The following is an 8600-nucleotide window of genomic DNA, read 5'->3' on the forward strand; positions in this document are numbered from 1 at the left end:
GTTACCTTAGCAACATGGAAGGTTCTACAATAACGACCTCCATGAAACTGCCAGATGCCATGGAACCACTTAGTTTACCATATATTTGAAGACAATAGGAATTACTGTTCACTGATTTTTTTTTTTAATTTATTATCTTCAAATATATAGTCAATATTCAAATGTTCTTGATTGTTTCATGATTTTTTTTCCACTTACTCTAAATAAAGATTGAAATAAAGTACATATCTTGTCTTTGTTCAATGTATGTTTTCAGTTCAGTTCAGTCGCTCAGTCGTGTCTGACTCTTTGCAACCCCATGAACTGCAGCACGCCAGGCTTCCCTGTCCATCAAATGTAATGTATGTCAAATATATAAAAATGGATGTTTTAAGTCTCTTTTAATCAGTGGGATCACTTTCCTCTGTTTATCTTGGCACTTTATTCATGGAAGATGAATGAACTTACCTTGTAAAGTTTCCTATAGTCTGGATTTGCTGACACAAGTCATTAATATCTTCCTCTGTTCCTCATATTTCATGGAAAGAGGTTATTAGATCTGGAGATGATAAAGTTTACATTTGACTTTCTTTCCTTTTTTGTTAAGATAACTTCATGAGTGGCGGTATATAGCTTTAAAACTAACTGGTGAGGTAGAAGATAGAATGATGGAAATAAACGAAGCAGAGAGGAAAAAAGAAAAAAGAATCAAAAGAAATGAGGAAAACCTCCGGGACCTCTGGGACAATATGAAACGCCCCAACATTCGAATCATAGGAGTCCCAGAAGAAGAAGATAAAAGGAAAGGCCATGAAAAAAATACTCGAGGAGATAATAGTTGAGAATTTCCCTAAATTGAGGAAAGAAATAGTCACAGAAGTCCAAGAAACCCAGAGAGTTCCAAACAGGATAAACCCAAGGCGAAACACCCCAAGACACATATTAATCAAATTAACAAAGATCAAACACAAAGAACAAATATTAAAAGCAGCAAGGGAAAAACAACAAATAACACACAAGGGGATCCCCATAAGGATAACAGCTGATCTTTCAATAGAAACCCTTCAGGCTAGGAGGGAATGGCAGGACATACTTAAAGTAATGAAAGAGAATAATCTACAACCCAGATTACTGTACCCAGCAAGGATCTCATGGCTAACAAACACATGAAAAGATGCTCAACATCACTCATTATTAGAGAAATGCAAATCAAAACCACAATGAGGTATCATTTCACACCAGTCAGAATGGCTGCTATCCAAAAGTCTACAAGCAATAAATGCTGGAGAGGGTGTGGAGAAAAGGGAACCCTCTTACACTGTTGGTGGGAATGCAAACTAGTACAGCCACTATGGAGAACAGTGTGGAGATTCCTTAAAAAACTGGGAATAGAACTGCCATATGACCCAGCAATCCCACTGCTGGGCATATACACTGAGGAAACCAGAATTGAAAGAGACGCGTGTACCCCAATGTTCATCGCAGCACTGTTTACAATAGCCAGGACATGGAAGCAACCTAGATGTCCATCAGCAGACGAATGGATAAGGAAGCTGTGGTACATATACACAATGGAATATTACTCAGCCATTAAAAAAAATACATTTGAATCGGTTCTACTGAGATGGATGAAACTGGAGCCCATTATACAGAGTGAAGTAAGCCAGAAAGAAAAACAACAATACAGTATACTAATGCATATATATGGAATTTGAAAGATGGTAACGATAACCCTATATGCGAGACAGAATAAGAGACACAGATGCATGGAACAATTTTATGGACTCTGAGGGAGAAGGTGAGGGTGGGACGTTCTGGGAGAATAGCATTGAAACATGTATATTATCATATGTGAAACAGAACACCATTCCATGTTCGATGCATGTGACAAGGGCTCAGGGCCGGGGCAATGGGATGATCCAGAAGGATGGGATGGGGAGGGAGGTGGGTGGGGGGTCCAGGAAGGGGAACACATGTAAACCCATGGCTGATTCATGTCAATGTATGGCAAAAACTATTACAATATTGTAAAGTAATTAGCCCCCAACTAAAATAAATAAATTTATAAAAAAAAACAAAAACAAAAACAAAAACTAACTGGTTCCATAGCATCCTAGAGTTCCACTGAGTTGTTGTTTTGAAACCTTCCATGTTGTTAAGGTATCAGTATGTACTCACGTGTTTAAATATAGTGAATGTGTTTCAATCTGTTATCAACCAGGGTTCTTGGACTCTTTAATCAATAGAAATTGATAAGAGGCCAGAAAGATTGAAGGCAAAAGGAGAAGAAGGCAGCAGAGGATGAGATGGTTAGATAGCATCACCAATTTAATGGACATGAACTTGGGCAAACTCCAGGACATAGTGAGGGATGGGAAGCCTGGCTTGCTGCAGTCCATGGGGGTCCCAAAGAGTCTGATACAACTTAGCGACTGAACAACAACAGCTCATTGATTTATGCATGATTATATATAAATGAAATCTTGTGATGCTCGGGATGACCTGGAGGGATGGGATGGGGAGGGAGGTGGGAGGGGGGTTCTGGAAGGGGAAAACATGTACACCCATGGTGGATTCATGTCAATGTATGGCAAAACAAATACAATATTGTAAAGTTAAAAAATAGAAAATAAACTAATTAAAAAAAAAAAAGAAGTGCCTAAACAAATGATAAAAAAATAATAATAATAATCAAATAAACAAAATAATCCAGGGTGGGAAAGGGGAGTAGTATACATGAAACAAAATTAACCATGAGTTCAAAGTTGTTAAAACTGGGGATGATAACTAAATGGGGTTCATTATAACATTCCCTCTAGAATTTTTATAATAACTTTTGAACAAAGCAAATCAAAACATAAAAGATACTAAAAGGAAATATCCTCTCAAATAATATACAAATAAAAGACAATGTAATACATTAAATACATAAATACATCGAATACATAAAAATAAAGGAGATAATAATGATACTTTTAAAATAAATTCTTTGCTCACTATTGAGATTGCTAGGGTATAGGCTCATCATTTCTGAAAATCGGTAAATACTGGGAGAAAACATTGTATAACAGTAACTTTTGCCTTCTTGGAGGTGTACAGGAACAAAGCAACCATACCTACTCAAACAGCTGCAAGAACAAAGGCTTAGAACACCAAGAAGTTTGCAACAGTGAATCGCATCCCCTCCCTTTTTAATAGAAGTCTACATTCTAACTTGGGTAAGATGGTCTTTGAGACACTAGGTCACCCTCTTCTTGGTGTGCCAGCTTTTCAAATGAACTCAGTATTCTTGGCCCCAATAATCTGTCAATTTATTGGCCTGTCATGAGGTGAGTAGTACAACTTGGACTTGGGGAAATAGAATAACAGGTAACAAAAGTAGGAGATAAATAATTTCCAAAACTGTGTTTTGTAAACTCCAGTGAAATAGTGAAACTGGCAGCATCAGTGGCTGATAAAAACCATTAGGTAAAGTGTTGCAAAGAACTTTATAATGTATAAAATGAGGTAATGGCACTTGAACCTATTTCTTATTCTTAATGTTAGTAAACAAGGGACAACCTGGCAGGGTGTGCTTCTGATACCATGCAATTGAAAGCATCCGCCACTTATAAAGTATTCCTAACCACAAAGCTGTACTATAGCCTAAGGAAGACTCTCTATGAATCTACTATAAGCTTCAGAATATGCAGGAGGAAGCAGTAATTCAAATCCAAAGTACAAGACAAACCCTAGGGCAAGGGATGCAATTTCTTTAACAAAGGCATAGCACAGTAAAGGGGGCGGGGTATGGGTATTCTTGAGGGAAAAAAGCTCCGGAGACCTGCATTATGGGCCTTGCCTGCATCCTGATTCAAACAGTCCAATCTTTAAAAGACATTTTTATTCTTTGGGGGACAATCCAGGAAATTTGTACATTGATCAGTTATTAGATAAAGATGATAAGCAATTAATGTTATTTGAGGGGATTGTGATAATAGTGTTCTACTTTTGTTAAACAAACAAAGCCATCATCTCATAAAGGTACCTACTTAAATATTTGCAAGTGACATGAAGTGGTGTTTGCTTTAAAATACACCAGCCCTCCCCAGAAAAAGTGGTAGGAGACAGAAGAAATGGAAAAACTAAATGAACATGTGACACAGGAAGAGTAGAAAGGAAACGGTTTTTGGAGCCACTTGATGGGTTCTCAGTGGTTCAGTGTTCTGTGCAATCAACTTATAACATGTTTGAAAATTCCACTAAAATTTGAAAAAATTAAAAACCTACTGCTTTGTTCCTCTTTGTTCAATATGATATCTCAATTACCAGTTGTTACAAGAACACAATTAATGTTCAGTTTTTTGCTTTTAGAAAACATATGTAATCAAATTATGAAATGAATTTTTCTTTTTTCTTCATGCTTTTGGAGCTTAGAGTCATATTTTCATTTCACCATACAAATGTTTTCAGAATTCCAAGAAGCGGAGCATAGGTTTCATCTGGCAAAGGGCAAGCAGCCTTATTTGTAAGGACATGTTTAAAAGTGATTAAAGTACAAATGGATGTACTGGAAGCTAGTAGGTATGAATGTTGGAGCAGTTAATGAAAACAGCCTTTGGGGGGGTTGTATATAAAAGAAAGGAAAATAAAAAGAAACTCACTCCACATTCTCACCTTAGCCATGGAAAACCTTTGTGATGATTCATTCTATGTTCAGATTACTTATTCACAGAAAAGTCCTGAAATACTATCTCACCAAGCGCCTAATGACGGATTAATCGCTGAATGCTCACCGCAGTCTTGGCTGCAGACTTTGGCCTCTGCACTGGGAGGGCTGGAGAAGACAGCCTGTCTTAGATACAGGGTGATAAAGCCCCACAGACAAGGGACTGTCCAGACACCTGCTTTGTTGATGAGCCTGAGGCTCCTCTCTGATCCCAAGCTCGTGAAGATACGAGAGGACCAGAGAGCACATGCTAAGGGAAATTCTTTTTAAATGGTTTCTTTTCCTCCCTTTCGATGTTTCTGTGTCTTAAACCATGGGAAAATGAATTCCACAAACAAGTTTCTCAGGGTTCATTCTTCCACCATTGTATCTTGCTGGATAAGCCGACCGCAGTCCTCTGAACTGGCTGGACAGTAGCAACTGGCATGTGAGCCTAGGAAATAGAATTCAAAACCGGCTGCAAGCATATTGCTCCTTGGCAACTGAAACAGGTCTAATCTGCTCTGGGGAGAGCCGAAGCTCTGCAGTCATTTGTCTCATCTGCTGGGCTCCGGCCCCTGTGTTAATCAGCTCTGCAGAGCTGCCGCGGAGCGAGTACTGGAGCGCTCTCACGTGTGCACGAGCTCGGGACTGGGATGCCAGAGGAAGTGTTTCCCTTTCAAAAGCAGCAAAAAACACAATGATCCAATTTATCAGAACTGAATCTTTGATTTTTAACTAAAGGGAGAGGAGGGGAAAACTGACCCGGTAATGAATATATACAAGGGCTTCATGGAGTCTACTTCTCTTTCCCTCCTGTCAGACAAACTGCACTTCCAGCAAGGAGCAGGGGTGTAAGGGTTACTGAACTCAGGTTTGGCTGCTCCCTGCTCAAAAGCCAGTAATCGAGGGGCAAGTGTCAGTAGAAAGGAAAGGTGCTTTGTTCAGAAAAGTCAGCAACCCAGGGAGAAGTTGGACTCTTGTCCAGGGACCAACTCTGAAGATTCTGCTCAGTCAGGACAATTTTAAACAGAAAAAGGGGAAACAATCTTAGTTAATCATTAAGGTGGGAGGTTGGATTCGTCATCACTTTTCCATTGTGTGCAGACCTGCTGACTTCTTATCTTCTTTTGGATGCTGTCTTACCCACTTGGTCTGCCTGCAAATTTGCTAAGGGGGTAGCTGAGGGTGGAGAATTAGTCATTCTTTAACTACATAATTTTTCATTCTTATTCCGTTTAACCCAGGAAAGAAGTCAACAGGTTAGACAAGGCGTTGTGTATATTCAGTAGAGCAAAATCAGGAGTTAGGTTAAGATTAAAATGTTTGGTTAAAAGTTAGGTTAAAATGTTACCTAGCGATCTCATTTTTATAATTAAGGTCTGAGGAAAACAGATAGGCAAGCAGGAAAGGGACAAAGGAACTGCTTACAAATCCGGACTTGTCAGACATCGCTCCATTTCTATGAGATTAGAGGCAAAGATCCATCTTCTGTAACTTTCTCATGCTGACGTGGGGCCGTTTTCTTAGAAAAGATGTTGATGTGAGTTTGTAGCGCCTCTTTGCTGACAATTTTAGTTGCCTGCTCACATATACGGACAGAGCAAGCTGCAGTTATTCTAACGCCTACAAAGATAAAGATTATTATGAGCAACGGTGTTAATCCCATTCTTCCATCAGACACTGTGACTCTATTGTCCTCATCATTGACTGTTTGACCCTGCTCTTCTGTGACTCTGGGAGCCTGGGAGACTTGAGGTTTTTTATAAACAAGAGAGGGGACATAGGGGTGTTTGTACTTAGAAGGGAGGCACAGGGTTCTGTTCGGTTCCGTTAGTAACCCTGACTGATGTCCCTCAGCAATTTTTCTCCTGAAGTCTTGTTTGCTGTGTTCCTTGTCATTCACGAAGATGCTGACAGAAAAGCCTCCAGGCAGTTTTTCTTTTATTTTAGATTCAAAACCAACAAGTGCGTATTTCACTTAACCACTGTAGTCCTGGGTACGGGGGGGCGTTTTTCTTTCATGGGCCCATCCTCACTCAGCATTAAATGTGGCCCTTGTTCTGCTTTGGCCCCCCAGTTCCCCACACAGGTTAGAGGAATGGGTCTTTAGTGAAGAGTCTGGAGTGCGGTTCAGTGGAAGAACTACTTGCTGAATAAACACAAGTGAAGGGATTTTACAGACACAGGAAAATATCAGCAAGGAAAATGGGCAATACAAATCTACCTACTCATGGATTTCTCAAGAGATTGTGATGTGCAATACACAAAGGAGAGAAATGGTCAGAAGAACATACAGCACTTAAAATCACCCACACACACAGTGCAGATAAACCATATTTGAATTTTTTTTTTTTTTTTTTTTTTGCTGTTGACTTGTCATATCAACACAGGCTTGACTAACCACATCTTCCCAAAATGTCTTTTCTGCCGATAACAGCTACTCAGCTCCACAAAGCAACACAAAGGAAGATTCAGGATTAGTGATCCCTGAGTGAACAAGTTTCTAGGCCCTGCAAAGCTGGCTTGCTGATGGTTGAATGGCCTACAGCCCAAGTCTCACGTGGCCTACCTCGGTACCAGGAGCAGACATCCTGCAACATTGTTTAAAGTCTCTGCCCTTCTCTTTCTCCAGCGTGTCTGCTGCAGAAGTCAGGAGAGGGATGTCGCAGACTGACTGCTTCACCAGGGGAAGAAGTGAGGACAGAAAGTGTTTCCTGAGCTCAGGGGACCCTCAGCTGAGAGCACAGAAGAGCAGTCGTCCCTCTGGTGCAGCTTGAGATTCGGGGCAACTTACTTGGCCGATTCTCTTTTTGGCCACATCTTTATTCTCCCCTTTAAATAAATGGCCTTATAGAGATCTACTGTGGGTCCCAATGGCTCTGGAGCTTTCCTGCTGTTTTAGTTCCCCAGAACAGTTCACTTACCCTGGGTTTCTCTTTTGAGGCTTGCGTCCTGAGTCCACCAGGGCCGCTGTTTGGTGGTGAATTTACCCGAGTGTGGCCGTCCTGAAGGAACCACAGAATCCTTGATTCCGAGTTCTCTGCCCACCGTCTGCCATCATCTGACTTTCACTGTCTCCCTAAAAGTTTGCGGTATGGTCAGAGACAATTATAAGAAAGTGCTGGGCCTTGTTTGGGGTCCAAACTGGATTTGCTGTAACTTCCAACTCTCATGCTAGTGGTGCCATCCAAGGAGACGGAACAAGTCAGCTTGGTCTTGCACCTCCGAGCTGGTAATCACCATACCCCCGCATCCCAGGGCTGACAGACATCACACCCTGGCCTCCCTTCAAGCTGGCTACCCACCTTGTATTCCTCATATGGTTGGATTTCTTCCTGTAGCCTCACTTCTGCTCCTCAGAGTCCCCCTGCAGCACTCCTGGTATGCTTGACCCTTGCTGAGATTAATGGTTAAGTCCAACTCATCAAAGATGGCCTGTGTGTTTAAGGCACTGCCAAAGGCATGGGCACACAAAAGTAAATGCATCTTATTCTTACCTCCAGGAGGTCACATTTCTTGATGATGGGGTGTAGGACATGTAAAGCAAATGATAGAAGACATGGTTAAAATGTTTTCAGAAAACAGGACCAGTTTAGAGTCAGATTGAGGTTTTGTAAGAGGAATGAAACTTTAGCAAGGTGACAAGGACTACAGGGGCTCCCAGTAGAGAAGGCAGTATATGGAAAAACTTATAAGTATGTCATGCTCAGAGAAGTGCAGAGACAGTAAATTAGTAGCACATAAAATGCTAGAGGAGAGTGTGGGTGTCAGCTGGTAGGAAGAGAGTTGCTATGGGCACCTGGTAGGGTGGGGGATCCAATGTATGCGTTTTTTTTCTACACCATTAAGCAATTCTTCAACACCAGCTAGGTATCCTACAATTCAACTAAATTCTAATATGATCTACCTGTAGAATATATTTAGATTTCAG

At 40.8% G+C, this 8600-nt stretch overlaps 1 long non-coding RNA gene across 1 annotated transcript; it reads right to left on the bottom strand.

Annotated features, from left to right (window-relative positions):
• Nucleotides 1–6019: 6019 nt before the first annotated feature.
• LOC145528566 (uncharacterized) lies at nucleotides 6020–7726 on the bottom strand. The gene is made up of 2 exons (XR_014070513.1): nucleotides 7594–7726; nucleotides 6020–6292 (listed from the first exon to the last, which is right to left on the bottom strand). It is a non-coding gene; the product is annotated as an uncharacterized LOC145528566 (long non-coding RNA).
• Nucleotides 7727–8600: the final 874 nt, after the last annotated feature.

Source organism: Giraffa tippelskirchi, chromosome 12 (assembly GCF_054371585.1).
Source record: "Giraffa tippelskirchi isolate mGirTip1 chromosome 12, T2T-mGirTip1v1.2.pri, whole genome shotgun sequence".
Taxonomy (NCBI): domain Eukaryota; kingdom Metazoa; phylum Chordata; class Mammalia; order Artiodactyla; family Giraffidae; genus Giraffa; species Giraffa tippelskirchi.